A 15,491-nucleotide genomic window follows, 5' to 3' on the forward strand; every position below is an offset into this window, starting at 1 on the left:
TTTATGTCCCTGGAGATATTTTGAAGGTCAAGAGAGAAACGCACAGTAGTGAGACTTGATATTGTGTAACCTAACACCGGTGACATTATATATATTATATGTACTGCTGATATTATAGAAAGTGACAGACATTCATTCAAAAACCAAGCATTTTTTAAACTGTGTGAAACATAGGCAGGATTATAATCTATGTCAGCATTGGGTATTTATTTATTCATTCATTCAGTTGACGCCAGGAGGCAGCTATGGAGATGTAAAATATCATCTTGGAATCAAAAGACCCTGCTTTTGCCATTCTCTGAGATTCTGTTTCCACACTCAGACAACGGTGATAGTGGTGATATCTACCTTATTAAATTATTGAGTGAATAAATTTGTTAATGTATGAATAAAGTGTCCATCACAGAGGAGATGTGCAGTAAATATTTGTGTAATTAACTCCACCCACAGTACTATATGGGAGCCATTCCATTTATAAAGACCTTTGGTTCTAAAAGCCTGTTCGTATGTCCATTTTCCTCATGAGTCCGAAGTGACTGAGAGAGGTTGAAGTTACCAGTCTCTAGATGCATCGCCATAAATAAAAACATAAGTGGGCCTTTCAGAGCTTTCAAACCAGGAGTCCTCTTCTCTTCCTTACATTCTGTTGAAAATTTTCCCCCAAATGGGGGCCTGTTATGTCCAGAGCACCTCATTTGCCGCCTCTCCAGCCATTTCGTGTTGTGCTGATGTGGATGGGCCTGAACCCAGCAGCCTGGATCCTCTGGAGTCACCCCTGCCATACAGCAGACTTATGCACAGCTTTTCACCGTGCTCAGGGCTAAGTTCACTCATCAGCTCCTGGCCTTCCCCAGAGCTAATGAAGTTTAGGCTGAGGGACAGTGTTTATTGCTGTTAACATTTAGCCATGACCTCAGAAAGTTGCCTCTTTCGTTTCACTAATCCCTGTTCTTTCCTTGTTGATCATTATTCAGTCTTTGGCTTTAAGAACTCTTCCTGCTGAGCCACGAGCATCCTGCAACTTTTGGCATTATCTCACCACTTTCAGTTTTGAAAAATTATTTTTACTTTTGTTTCCATCCTCATCGTGTGTCTCTTTTTTGCAGCATTTTAAAGATACTCACTACTTTGACACTTCAGACTGGTGTTGTCACTGATGTTCATAAAGTATCTCAGAACTGAGCGTGATCCCAGCTGACACACCCCTGACTAACGAACAGTATGCGGCAGAATGATCGCTTGTGGCTGCTGCTACCATGTGCTAGTGGTGGGCAGAGGGGAGGCCCTCTCCACCCTGCTTTGTTCCTACCTGCCAACTTCCTTAAATGGAAAAGTTGTAGGTAGAAGCATTTCTGTACTAAGGAGAATAGAAGATATAAAGGGAAGAAAAGAGATAGTCCTTGCTTTCATTAATTTTATACTTTAATTGGAAAGAAAAGGCACATACTCATAAAATAGCCAGAGACCTCCAAGTCTGTATATGAATGTAACACTGTACTAGATGGTTATATTAAGAGCTGGGAATTCACAGTAAAGAAGAGTAGGGGAGAAGGAGGTTCTTGCGGAAGTCTGCATGGAAGTGACGATTCTTTGTGACTGGCAGGCGAGGGCCTTCTCCTGATACCCTCATTCTCCAAGAACAGTCTCTCCTTTTGTTATAACTTCGTTTACATCCTTCAGTAAATGAGTTATGGTTTTCTAAATGTAGATCTTACATGTTTCTTGTTCCATGTATTCCTAGACATTCTATAATTTTTGTTGTTATTGTTACCAGGAGTCGCTGAATTTTTATCCCAGTGGGAGGACAGGGAATGGATGCCCAGACACTTTATCTACTTCCTTAGCTATCCCAGGTGAGCAGCAGGAACTGTCAAGTTGCCCAGACTTTTTGCAAAAGGCCACGGGGCCCCCAACCTGGGAGGATGTCATTGAGGCTTTTGCCCAAAGGCACGCTGGCAGGAGGCAGAGGGCTCCCACCAAGAACCACCATTGAGATGGCTTAGAAATTAATCAGCCTTAGAAATTAAAACTGCCCTTCCTCCCTCCTTGCTTTTCTTAAAGTAGTGCTTTCACAGATTCAGAAAATTAAAAAATGAATGAATGAGTGGATGAGGGCACAGACTAATGCTCCCTTCCTGGGGAAAGTTCCTCATTGCCAAGGGTGTTCTAAGAGTCAAATTCTTAATCTAAAATACTGAGAACACAAAGATTAAAAGGGATGAATTCTCAGTGAAAGAGACACCAAAGAAATCCCTGTCAGCCCATCGGCTGAGGAAATCCGTGTCAGAAACTGTCTCCCTGTCCAAGTCATTTCTCCTCACACTGCCTATTTCCATATAAAACAATAACAAATCTGTCACACTGATACACAGAATCTTAGTGCTCAGATAATGTGATTTGTCAAAACGTGCTCATTGACTCACCTGCAGTGTGCTATCTCCTCTGACATTTGGCTTTCTCTTATAAACCCACTCTTATCTTGTCTTTCATTTTAAAGTCAAGAAAAACGATTACTCAGATGTCCTATCAAGAGATTTAGAAAAACCCCATATATATATTTTTTTTTCAAGATAAATAAGCAGGCTTTCAATTCTGCAGAACTAAGAACCGAGATTTTCAGGATAATGAAAATTTCCATTTACAAACCATCAGAGAGCCAGTTGCTGTTCTGATGGAGTGAGAAAGCAGTGCATCATACATGACCGTAATACTGTTTCTGGGCAAGAATGAGAGATGAAGAGTCTCAGAATCCCAGGTGGTGTTGAGGGGATTTCTGGATCCTGAAGGCCAAGGGTTTCTAGAGAAAAAGAGGAATAGAAATTAGGAAAGACTGTCTACTGTCTACTGGAGGTGCTCAGGCACAGAGAGATTTGTGAAACTGTGATGCTCTACTTAATAAGCAAACCTAATTTTTTTCTGTGTGTTCTTTGTGCCTTTACTGATTATGATCTGCACCAACTACCAGGAAATGGAAACAGGGGAAAAACTAAGATTAAAATCCCATTCAAATTTGTATTGAAAGTTTGGGTCCAAATTGTCTTGGAGGAAAGGGTGATTGACATGAGGCCAGAAGTCCTTCTCTTCTAATTGCCAGCATCTAACCTATTCCGCCTCCTCCATTACTACGGATAACTTGAGCTGACGCTGCCTGGCATATAAATAGGCAAAACATTTACTTTTAATTGATTCCCTTCAGGTCCTCATTCAGAATCTTTTTGCTCTGAAAATCCAAAATTCTATTAAGCTCAGTTATCTTGTTTCAAGCCTACATTTAATCTTAGAATAACAATAATAGCTTCTGGTAGTTATTTTTAATTATCTCTGCAACATTCTTTATCATGTTGAATTCAGTGTATTGAGTACCAACTAGGCACCAGGCTTGTTCTCTATGCACATAATTCTTCTCTCTCATACCTTGAACGTGATGGAACCTGAGGCTCTGAATTGACTCAGTAACATCTTGTAAATGGTAGGGCTAGAATTTAAGCAAACTGTCCTAGTCCAAAGCACGTGCCCTTTTTGCTGAACTGTGCTAAATACTATTCATGGGAATGTCCTCTTCCTTCTTCCTCCACTTCATCCTATTGCCTGCTTACTTGGCTTGTCTCCTTATGTTTATTGCAGTTCCGAGTTATTCAGAGTGAGACGTTATGCTTACATGTGAGCCAGAGTCATCTCCTGCTTCCAGCCTGTTCCTGACGAGCCCTTGGGGAAAGTTACAGCCTCTCTCTTTCCCCTGGCATGCTCACTTTAGCTCCCTGCATCCCGCCTTGTCCTTCACTCTCTAGTCATGTTGTCCCCGTACACTTGGGCTGTTCCGTGACACTGTGTCTTTGCTGATGCTATTTCTCTGGCCTAGATCCTTGCTACTCAAAGTGTGGTTCGGGAACCAGCAGCATCAGCATCACCTGAAAAGCTTGTCAGAAATGCAGGATTCAAGCCCCACCCGGGACCCCAAGTAATTTGGATGCAGAGTGACTGTTTGAGAAGCACTGACCTAGAATGTTCTTGTCATGCTTTTCATCTAGCCAGCTGTTACTCGTTCTTCAAAACTCACCTGCAGAGGGCCAGCCTCAGGGGCCTAATGGTTAAGTTCAGTGCACTCTGCTTTGGCGGCCCACGTTTACTTCTCAGGCGTGGACCTACACCACTCTGTTAGTGGCCATGCTGTGCTGGTGGCCCACATACTAAAAAATAGAGGAAGATTGGCATGGATGTGAGCTCAGGGCAAATCTTCCCCAGCAAAAAAAGCAAAAACAAAAACAAAGACAAAACACCTCACCTCCAGGAAGCTGAGGTCAGCAGTTCAAAGACACTCTGGGTGGGAGGTCCCCAAGCATGTAATGTTTATATGTAGTACAAGTATCATATAAGCTTTTGCCTTTTAGGGGGTCTGTGAGGTCCTCCCTTTTCCAACTGCACATCTATGTAGGCAGATTTTCTTCATACACTTCAACCAAAACAATATATGGCAACAGACTGACAGAAGGAGCAGATGTGTCAATGCAGCTGCTTCTGTTAAGCCAGACATTAAAGAGATTTGCAATTATGTAAAATGATGCCATTCTTCCATGAAAACTTTATTTTGTTTTGGAAAATACAGTCATTTTTCGTAAAAATATGGTAGTTATGTTAACATGTAATAGGTTTGTTATTGTTATTTTAATGAATCGATCAGTTTAATATTATACTTTATAATATTAATGAATAAATACAATGTTAATAAGAAATCTAAGAACTCAGATCTTATAATGACTGAGTCATATGATGACTCAGTCAAGACCAAGAGCTCTTCATACCTTAACAGACTCTGCAGGCAAAACTCAGAGCCCCAGCTGGTGTCTCTGAAGCTCACGCTCATGTATCAGACCCCCTTAGGCCCCCTGCAGACAGTCTCAACCTCCTCTCCTGGGGATTTGGCCACTTATTTTGCACAGCAATCTGAGCGCGCCAACTGGCTTTGGGTGGGTTCAACCAGACAGCGCCCTCCTCATGCCTGCACTTTCTCTTCCTCACGCCTCCTGCCTTGGGCTGTCCTGTTGGTGCCAGAGCCTCCAACACCTCTCAACACCCATGTTCTCAGTCCAGAAGTTTTGAGGAGGGGGAGAGCAATGGGATGGGGGAGCTGGTAGATACATTCTTCCCCCATCCTCCTCCCAAAGGGAATGTTACAAGGCTCAGTTGTTCATATGGCCTCTCGGAAGATGGTCCCACCAGGTTAAGATATCAAGCAGTGGTCAGTTCAATAACACACTGTCATATTGGCTCCCCCACCTTTCCTGCCTCCCACATTCTGTTTCCCAAGAACTGAGTGCCTCCCCCTTTTTTTTTTGAGGAAGATTAGCACTGAACTAACATCTGCTGCCAATCCCTGGCCCTGAGCTAACATCCGTGCCCATCTTCCTCTACTTTATATGTGGGATGCCTGCCACAGCATGGCTTGCCAAGCAGTGCCATGTCCACACCCAGGATCCGAACCGGCAAACCCTGGGCCACCGAAGCGGAACTTGTGAACTTTAACCGCTGTGCCACCGAGCCGGCCCCAGAGCACCCCTTTTATAAAATAGTAGCATATAAAGCTTTCTATGATAGCATATAAACATATAAGGCTTTTGCTTTTGCCTTCTGAGAAACTCAGGCTAAGACACTTATCACCATCATGGAAGGTCAAGTTTTGTTCCATAAACTCTGATTAAGAAGGCAAAAAAATGGGGAATGGTTTCCACATACAATTAAAAAAAATCAGTGTAATTGAACATGTGTAGCCTCAGCAGAAAGACTCAGCTATCTAAAATGATTGTCTTCTTGAGTCTACAGCACACGTGTACTGAAGGGATGCTGGATAATGTAGTAACGAAGGTTGAGAGGACATTTTGAGGGTAAGCTTGCTGGGGAAGGTCAATTTTGAGCTGAGTTTTGAAGGCCTGGGGAGCTTTGGAAGGACGGCGCAGCTGGATTTTAGGACGGAACCCACGGGCTCGAAAGCACGTGGTGCGCAATGTCCTGCCTTTTACATGCAAAGTGAAGAAGCTGTGCTCTCTCAGCCTGTTCTTTTTGCCCTCAACAAGACAAATAGTCAGCCTACCTGATCGATTCAGCTGCAGCAGTTGGTATTGATCGTGAACGTGGCTGAAATGACTCCATCGGCTCCTTTCTTGCTCAGAGACTGGCAGCTGGTGAGTAGCTTATCACTGATAGAGTTTTGAAATTAAACTTGCTCTCTTGGGTGGGGTGGAGGGTTGAACTCTGTCAGTTGGTGATTGTTCTTTCAGCACAAGATCTACATATATGTAGGCTAGAATGAATAAGAGTGTGCACACACACACGCAATCTAGTGTCACTGTAATTCCTTTAAAAATTTTACTGCCAAAAAAAGTAGAGAGGACAATCTCATTCTTAAAAGGACTGCTCTTTAAATTGAATTAAATTTTCTTAAGTCTTAGGCCAGATCTTAAAGTAAACAAAGAAAATCACAGTTAAAAAACAACAACATCAAAGAAAAAAGCAGTTACCTGCAAATGTACTGGGCTTTCATTCTCTTGGGAATTGTACATCTCTTTGAATCTCTGTGGACTTTGAACCCAAGAAAAATGGAAATACATAATGGAGTTTGTGTCCAGTTTCATGGGTCTCAGATTAAGAGAAGTGGTCATGTTTTCTCAGTGTATCTCAGATAGCAAGGGTGGAAGTGGAATGCAGTTTTAGGGGTGAGAGAAAGTAGAAATGCAGCAACTTTACTTAAAAAATTATTTTGTAAATAATTTTAATTGTTCGTTTTAGCCATCCTGTTCTACATACCGTAAGGAGTTAGTCTGTTGTTCCTATAACTTGTTCAGAACAATTGATATCTAGTCCGGAAGGGAGGGAGCAGAGTGGGAAGGATGAAGGACAGAGAAAGACAAAGACAGAGGTAAGAACCCTGGAGAGAGACCCAGAATGACATCCAGTCTGATCAACTTCAATTTCGACTGTGAGGACTAGAGAAGCTCTAAGTATCAAGCAGTTAGGAGTGAACCGACCTGATTGCTTTTGCCAAAGACAGATGGATCTTCACCCTCCACTCCTGATAGTGCAGGTCAGCAATGCCGCTGCCTGCTGGCCACCTACTGTGTTAACGAGCGTTCTGTGTTCAAGAACTGCAGGTGATGAGAATTGGATCAAGACAAAGCCTGCCCTCAGAGAACTTGCCATCCACTTACCCTGATGGAATCAAAGCTTTGAGAAAGGAAAAAGCCTTTTTAACCTTCCTTGCCCGGTCTTAGCGATCAGCATGCTTGGGTATTTTCTTTAAGCACTTCATTGTTGATGATGCACGAATAATGCTCTTTGTGTTGAAATTCTGAAATGACTGTGTTTATCTTTTGAGCCACTGCTTAGTGAATTAGTGCAAACTGTACAAAGACAAATTAAGTTCAAGGGAATGGATGCAACTGACTTCCGGGTTCAGACTTCAGAAAGCACGTAAAGCTGAAGGCAGAGAGAAAATAAAAGTCTTTCTCCCACTGCATTGCAAGCTTCCGAAGGAGATGCTTTCATGGAGCAGCCGTTTGCCATCTCTGCTTCTTCTGTAGGGGAGGAGAGGCATCCAGAAGATGAGGATTATGCATCTAGATAGTCCAATTACAAGATTTTCTTCTACGGGAATGCTTATCATGAAGTAGCACAGGGGAAGTGATGTCAAGACGAATTGAGGGTCAAAGCCAGCTCTGGAGTGATTAAGACTTTCAGGGAACACTTCAGATGCAGCAATCATGAACACTTTTGCTTGAAGACCCTGCAGCACCAGAGTGGCAAAATCGAGAACCCAGCAGCAAAGCCCATTTTCAGCCTAAGCAATTCAAAGAGTCTGGAAGATTTTCTGAAAAGCTCCAAAGAGTTCCCCCATCAATGGGCTTCCATCTTCAGATCTGCATCCAAATGAAGCACATATCTCACCTTGTGGGCCCCGATGCCAGAGGAGACAAAGCAAGGGGGAGAGAATGTTCCATCCATTTACAAACTGCCAGGGCGTATGATCTGTCCTCTAAATAAATGTTTAGTAAGCAGCCAAATGATTTTGCCTGGACCCCTACAAGATGCAAAAATTTTAGAGAAAATGAATTTCTGGCTAGGCTTTAAGTGAAATCACGAAACCACACATATTTAATCAAGATGCCAGTGACAGCTCATTGCTCATCATTATGATACATTTGTGGGGCTGTGATTTCTCCCTCTTCTGTCGTGGTGTTTGCTTATTCCACATTTCCTCAGGCTGGCCCCCTCGGAAGTCATTTCCCCTCCCTTCATGCTCTAATAGATTTCTCTCTCTAGATCTCACACACCACCAGCTCTGGACCCCGCGGTGCCTAGGGTTAGTCAAGCAACAGGAAATGCTTGCAGACAGAACAGCAATTCCTTTTTCATCTAAAGAAAAATGAGAGTGTTAAGATGCTTATCACACTCAGATTTGGGGAAAAAATATGAAATCCCAAATCCTTTCTTCTCCATAGAACAAATTTTAGATCTTAAGGCTATTTTTAATGATTTGTTCTCTTTATTGTGATCCTGTTTATTGGAAGGAGGATAGTCTTCAAAGCGTTGAAAAAGTTGAAAGGTTAGGGCCCATATCTGTATCATCGTTCCCAACAAAAACCTCTACACCTGTTAAGCAGTGAGTTCCCCTTTCCCTTGCCCTTCTCTCCAGCTCCTAGTAACTCCTATTCTACTTTCTGTCCCTTTGAATTTCCTATTCTAGATACCTCATATAAGTGGAATCATAACAATATTTGTCCTTCCGTGTCTGATTTGTTTCACTAATCATGTTTTCAAGGTCCATTCGTTTTGTAACATATATCAAAATTTCGTTCCTTTTTATGGCTGAGTGATCTTCCATTGTATGTATATACAACATTTTGTTTATCCATTCTTCTATTAATGGACACGGGTCGTTTCCACCTTTTGGCTGTTATGATTAATGTTTCTACGAACATTGGTGTACAAATATCTGTTCAATTCTCTGCTTTCCATTCTTCTGAATATATACTTAGGAATGGAATTGCTGGGTCATGTGGTAGTTCGATGTTTGACCTTTTGAGAAACTGCCAAACTGTTTCCTGCAACAGCTGCACTATTTTACATTCCCACCAGTGATGCACAAGGGTTCCAATTTCTGTACATCTTCACCAACATTTGTTATTTCCCTTTTTTAAAATTATAGCCATCATTTCCCTCATATCTTATTGGCCACTGTTGACCAATTCCTCAGTTAATTATAGGCTAAGTGAATGAGATCACCGTGGTTACCTCAAAACAATCAGGAGCTGTGCCCTGGGTGGAGTCCACATTCCCTGAAGGACATGGCTGCAAGGAGCACAGTTGGCTCTCTGAGCAAAATCAGGGCATTCCAGCAAGAAAGAAGGATAGGGGTGGATTACAGGGAGGCTATCATCAATGTTTACAATGGAGAGGCTTTAAAAATATCAATGCCTGGACCAGAAATTCTGATTCAGTTGGATTTAGTTGGGCTGCAGTGGGTTCCCAACATCAGTCATTTTTAAATGTCTGCCCAATGGATTCCAATATGCAGTCATGGTTGAGATGACTGATCTAGCTGGTAAGACTGCCACTAAGCCAGCAGGTATGAATCCTGAGAGTTAAGAAGTGCGACCTGCTACAGGAACACTGTCCCTCAAGGGGACCAAGGAAATTGCCCAAGGGGAAGTGATGTTTATGACTGATAGTAGGAAAAGTCAAGTCAGCCAAGCTGGGAAGAGTGTCATAGACGCAGGGGACAGAGCAAAGGTGGTGCCTGAGGACTGGGAAGAAGTTCAGTCTAGCTAGAGTATACAAAGTATCTACTTCTGACCTTGAGGGGACAGTGTTTTTACTCAAATACGTGCAACTCAGGGCAACAGCTAGATTAGATGCTCCAACCCAGCTTATCTCTGGGTGGGTTTACCTCTGCCCTGTGACCTGCCCTTGGGAGGCTGAGTGAGCAGCAGGTTCTGCTTAGAGGGAGCGGACAATTGGGTGTATGAATTGAGTTTGAAGCCTGCCTGTGGCCTGTACAACCAGTGTGGCCTTGGGGAAGTCCCAGGGCCTCTCTGGATCTCTGTAAAGGTCCTACAAGGACGCAGTTATAAAAACTACCTTATCGGGCTATTGTGGAACTCAAATGAGAAAATATATGTATGTGAGTGGCATACGTTAATATGCTGATGACTTCCAAATGTCTCTTCCCATCCAAACCTCTCTCTAGAGCACCTCTGAACTCCAGACTTGTATATCAAGCTGCCTACTTGACATCGCCCCTTGAATGTGTGGTGGGCATCTCCCACTTGACGTGTCTGAGACTGAGCTCCTCACATGCTGCTCCAAGCCAGCTCCCCTCCATTCCTCCTCATACCAGCTAATGGCATCTCCAGCCTTGGTGTCGTCCTTGACTCCCTGCTTTCTCTCGAACATCTAGTCTGTTAACAAGTTCTGACACTCTACTTTCAAAATATATCCAGAATTCCACCATTTCTCACCATCTGCCACCACCATCCTGGTTCAAGCCAGTGTCCCCTCTTGCCTAGATTCTTGCAGCAGCCTCCTAATTGCTCTTCTTGCTTCTTCCTTCCCCTGCAGTCTGTTCTCAACACAATACTCAGAGTGATCCTGTTAGGATATAGGTCAGATCACACACCATTCCTGCTCAAAACCTGCCCAAAGGTCCATCTCACTCAGAGTAAAGGTGGAAACCCTTATGATGACTTACGAGACCTTCCATGACTTGGCTCACCATTATTCGCTTATCTCCTACAACTCTCCTCCTTATTCATCTGCTCCAGCCCCAACTTTTGTGCTCTTCTCTGAATGTGCCAGGAACACTCCTGCCTCAGGGCCTTTGCACTTATGGTTTCCTCCACCTGGAACTCTCTGCCCCATTTAGCCACATGGCTAACTTCTCACTTCCTTCAAATCTTTACTCAAAAGCTATAGTGTCAGTAAAGCCTTCTGTAGACAGCCTATTTAAAATTTCAGCACCTGCCCTTGACATCATATTCTCCTTCTCTGCTTTATTTTTTTCTTAGTATTTACCACTAACATGCTCCTTGTTTTATTTATATTGTTCATTAGCTGTCTTCCTGACCGGAATATATATATATATATATATATATATATATATATATATACAATCTCCCTACCAGGATCCCCCTGCTTCCCAAGGGCAGGGATTTTTGTCTGTTTTGTTCGCTTTATATCTCCAGGGCTGGGACAGTACCTGGCTCATAGTAGGCACTCAATAAATTTGTTAGTCCCACATTTGCAGAACAGAAGGCTGAGGCTCAGTGAGGTTAAATAATTGACTCGAGATCACACAGCTGGGAAGTGGCGGAGTTTGGTAGTTAAATGCTCTATGATGCTTCACAACATAAAAAGCCATTTGGCAAAAAGAGCAATATCAGTGGCCCCTCTCCAGTCTTCCTCCCTTCCCCCTCTCTCTCTCGAGGAAAGGAGGGCCTTTACATCAGGCAGGTCTGGATGCTGGAGGCTCCGTGGAGTACTCTGTGGGTCCTTCGCCGGGGCGTCCAGATCTGAGTGTTATTAAGCGAGGAAGCCAGAGAACCACCTCAGCACTTGTTCTGACTGTAATTAAATGGAGACCAGATGCTCGAGGCAAACGGTGCGCGGGAGGAAGGGGTGCTTTGCTACGTGGGAAGATGCGCTGAGTCTGTTTGAAATGGTTGGGGAGAATTTGTACACAGTTAGCAGCAACAAGACCCAGACTTGCCGTGCCCCCTAAAAATTCCTTCCTCTCTCCTCCACGCCATTGAACACACAAAGAGGAGTCCTAGCAGAGTACAGGAAGAACAGCCAGAGAACAACCCTATAATTAGGTCTGCGAAAGCTTTGTTGGGATGAGGGCGATGATTTTACAGAAGGTCTGTTTTTGGGGAAGAGGAAGTTGGGCCTGACAGTGGCTGTGCTAGGAGGTGAAGCCCGGGCCTTTCTCTCCTCCCACTCGGGAAGCCACATTGCTGGGCGTTCTCCCTCCACAGGGACTTGGCCCCTCGGGGACAGGAGCTTCTGGAACCAGAGCCCAGGCAGGCAGGTGGCTTCCGTAAACGGCTCAGGGGAGGATGCTGGGGCAGGGTATGAGTGGAAGCAGAGTCCCCCAGGCTGTGGTCAAACCAGAGAAGGCAGATTCCATAGGGTTGGGGCAGAGCAAGGGCCTGGCTTCACCCCGGGGGGGAGCATGGCACCTCTCTAAGCCGCGGGGTCCTTGTTGCGGAGTGTGTCCATCCGATTCTGCTGCGGATGGGAGGAGGGAGAGAAGGCCTGTGGCCAGCTTAGCCTGGCGTCCAGCACAGAGCCAGCCCACAGCACATGTGTTTTCTCTCTCCTTCTTTTCAGGAGCAAAATGAGGGGCCAAGACAATGGCTCAGAACAGCACTATGAGAGGCTCTTTTCAAAGGCACTGGGTTGCAACCCAGAGAGTGAGAAAGAGAAGCTTAAGTTGCAGGATGCCCACTGTTGGCAATGTTTAGCTGCTTCCTTTCCTCCTCAGAGGTGCAAACGAGGAGCCAGGAGACCCTTGGCTCTGGGCATGTCTTCCATTTTCCCTTCAGAGCCCCTGCCTCTTCACATGCTCACCACCACTTCCCAGTTTCCAGGGCCAGTGCCTGTGGGCTTCACCCAGATCCCTCTTCAGCTGATGCTCCCACCCCCCAGCTGCCGTCCTTTCTGGAGAATTGCCCCTGCCCACATGGAACTGCCTTGCCCAAGGGTTCGCCCCTCCCACGGGGCACCCTGAAGCCAATGGCTGGATGACGTGGGATACCTTTCAATTTGGGACAACTCTAAAGGGTCCTCTAGCCCCAGTGCTCCCGTTGGATCTGCTGAAACTCATTGTGGGTGAGCGTCTCCCTCGGCCCAGCCCTGCCTCCCTCCCTCACTTACGGTGTCTCCTGAGAGCACTCTCCAACAGCCGTCTGCACGTGACTCTCAGGAGCCCAATCCAGACCACCAGTCCCTTTGACTGTTGTCTTTGCCCCTCCAACCACAGCCCACTCATCTGGCCTCCCAGGAGCTCTCTTTCAGGTGCTGATGGGTTAATATATTGCCCAATAAAAACAATAGCATTGGGGCTGGTCCCGTGGCTGAGTGGTTAAGTTCACGCACTCCGCTTCAGTGGCCCAGGGTTTCACCAGTTCAGATCCTGGGCATGAACATGGCGCTGCTCATCAGGCCATGCTGTTGTGGCATCCCACACAGCACAACCAGAAGGACCTACAACTACAGTATACAACTATGTACTAGGGGGCTTTGGGGAGAAGAAGAAGAAGAAAAAAACGATTGCAACAGATGTTAATGCAGGTGCAAATCTTAAAAAAACCCCAAGAAACAATTATCATTATGGGAACTGACATTTATGTGCAGCTAGCAATCTGAAAAACACACTTACATATGTGATTTCATTTGCAAAGCAGAATAGCGTGATAGTCTCTGAAGTGATCATGCCTGGATTTGAATCTTGGTCCTACTTCTTATTGGTCTTGTGACCTTGGCCCAGCAACATAACTTTTCTGTTGATCAGTTTCCCCATCTGTAAATGTAAAATGGGGATAATAATGGTCTCTTTCTCCTAGAGTTTTTGTCAGGATTAAATGAGTCAGTGCGTGTGAAGGTCTCCGAGTAGTCGTGACACATGGTAAGCACACACTCCACAGTAGTAATTAGTATTTGGCCCTCCCAAGAACCCCATGAGGTATTATAATTGCCACTTGTATTGGGACCCTCTTGTGCCTCGCCTCATTCTCCTTGTCCACTTGTTCACTCCAGTTGTTGCCACAGCCACCTGCTGGCACAGGTGTTGCCCAACAGCACCTCGCTCAGCTGTCCTGCTTCATTCTTACTTCCTGCTCTGGCTTCTTTGCTGCCTCCACCTGAGATGCCTGCAGAGTGCACTCAGCCATTCTGGCCCCAGCAAAGACGGAAGTGTGAGGGAGCTAATATCTCATGTGGCATCCCTCAACCAAGGGGGGTTGGAGCCAATGGGAAATAGTCCCTTCTTTCATTCTGGAGAGAGTAATTCTGGGATATCTTCTGTCCCATCAAGGTCTGAGTTCAGTCGCCCATGGCAGCGGGCACCCTCGGCTTAGCTGCCCCTCCTTCCGTGTTTCACTTTTCCCGGTTGCCCACTCCTTGAGTTCCTGAGCTCCTTTCCCAAAGAAACTGCCCACACACAGGCCCTTGCCTCGTGCTCTGCTTTCTGGGGAGCCATCTAACTGTGCACAAGAGGAGAGTGAAAGGATAAAAAGACATCTGTTCAACCTCCAGAATCAGATGTGGACTCAAGTCAAAGTCTCCCACCTCCCGACTTTCGTTCCCTCACACTCTGCCTCCTCCGAGTTCATATGCATCTTAACAGAGGCTTTCTGGAAGCTCAATTAGCCAGTGGGAGGCCAGGGAGGAAATAGCTATGCACAGATGGCTTTGGATACTTTGTGTCAGAGCCCCTCTCCTGTCCCTGCGTAGACCTGGTCCTACATGGCCAGAGGGTGGAGAACAGTGGTTCCACCTGACGGAAGCCTGGGGCAGGGACTGTGTGGGATTTGTGTCTGTATCACTAGCACTCAGAGCATGGCATATAGTAGGCACTCAGTAAGTGTTTGCTGGATACACAGGTCCAGGAGACAAACTATCGATGGTTTCTTCTCAATGATTTTTTTTTTTTTTTTTTTTTGGTGAGGAAGATTGGCCCTGAGCTAACATCTATTGCCAATCCTCCTCTTTTTGCTTGAGGAAGAGATTGTCACTAATCTAACATTTGTGCCAATCTTCCTTTATTTTGTAATGTTGTATAAGGGATACCACCACAACACGGCTTGATGAGCAGTGTGTAGGTCTGTGCCCAGGATCCTAACCTGTGAATCCCAGGCCACCAAAGCAGAACACACAACCTTAACCTCTATGCTACCAGGCCGGCCCCTTCTCAGTGATTTTTCCTGTGACCTGTTCCTCTACTTTTTGTTTTTATACTGATTTTGAATATAGTCTTGAATGGACATAGAACATTTTGGGAACTGTGTTGTTTACCTTTTTACCAAGCTAAGTTAGTACAGAATCATGTGTTTGAAAATTATTCAAGAAATACTGATATTTCTTGAAATTATTCAAGAAAACCTGCTTATCAGGTTGACTGACTGATGAAAGAAATAGCTAGGAGCTGTCAAACTGGTGGCTTGTGGGACAAATGTAGCTCTAAGACACTTGGGTTTCCCTGGCACAATGTTGACTGTTTTATATTGAAATTCCTCTGAAATATGCTACAGGCCTTACCACTTCCTCTAGCATTCTACCTGTCCTAATTCTTAAATTTTTGTTACCTGCCTAGCCCTTGTAGCTATATGGGTTTGTGACTCCTGCACAGAGTGACACGCAGCAGGGCCCTCCTATGGAAAGCATTGAAGGAGCTGACCGGCACAGTTCCTGACTTTTCCTATGGCTTGCTGAGCCTTTCCCCA

The 15,491-nt window shown here is 44.9% G+C and overlaps 1 protein-coding gene across 1 annotated transcript in view; it reads left to right on the top strand.

Annotated features, from left to right (window-relative positions):
• Positions 1 to 15,491, top strand: part of SCD5 (stearoyl-CoA desaturase 5) — a 140,818-nt gene that overhangs the window by 120,155 nt on the left and 5,172 nt on the right. The window lies entirely within an intron of this gene.

The sequence above is a fragment of the Equus caballus genome, chromosome 3, assembly GCF_041296265.1.
Source record: "Equus caballus isolate H_3958 breed thoroughbred chromosome 3, TB-T2T, whole genome shotgun sequence".
Lineage (NCBI taxonomy): Eukaryota > Metazoa > Chordata > Mammalia > Perissodactyla > Equidae > Equus > Equus caballus.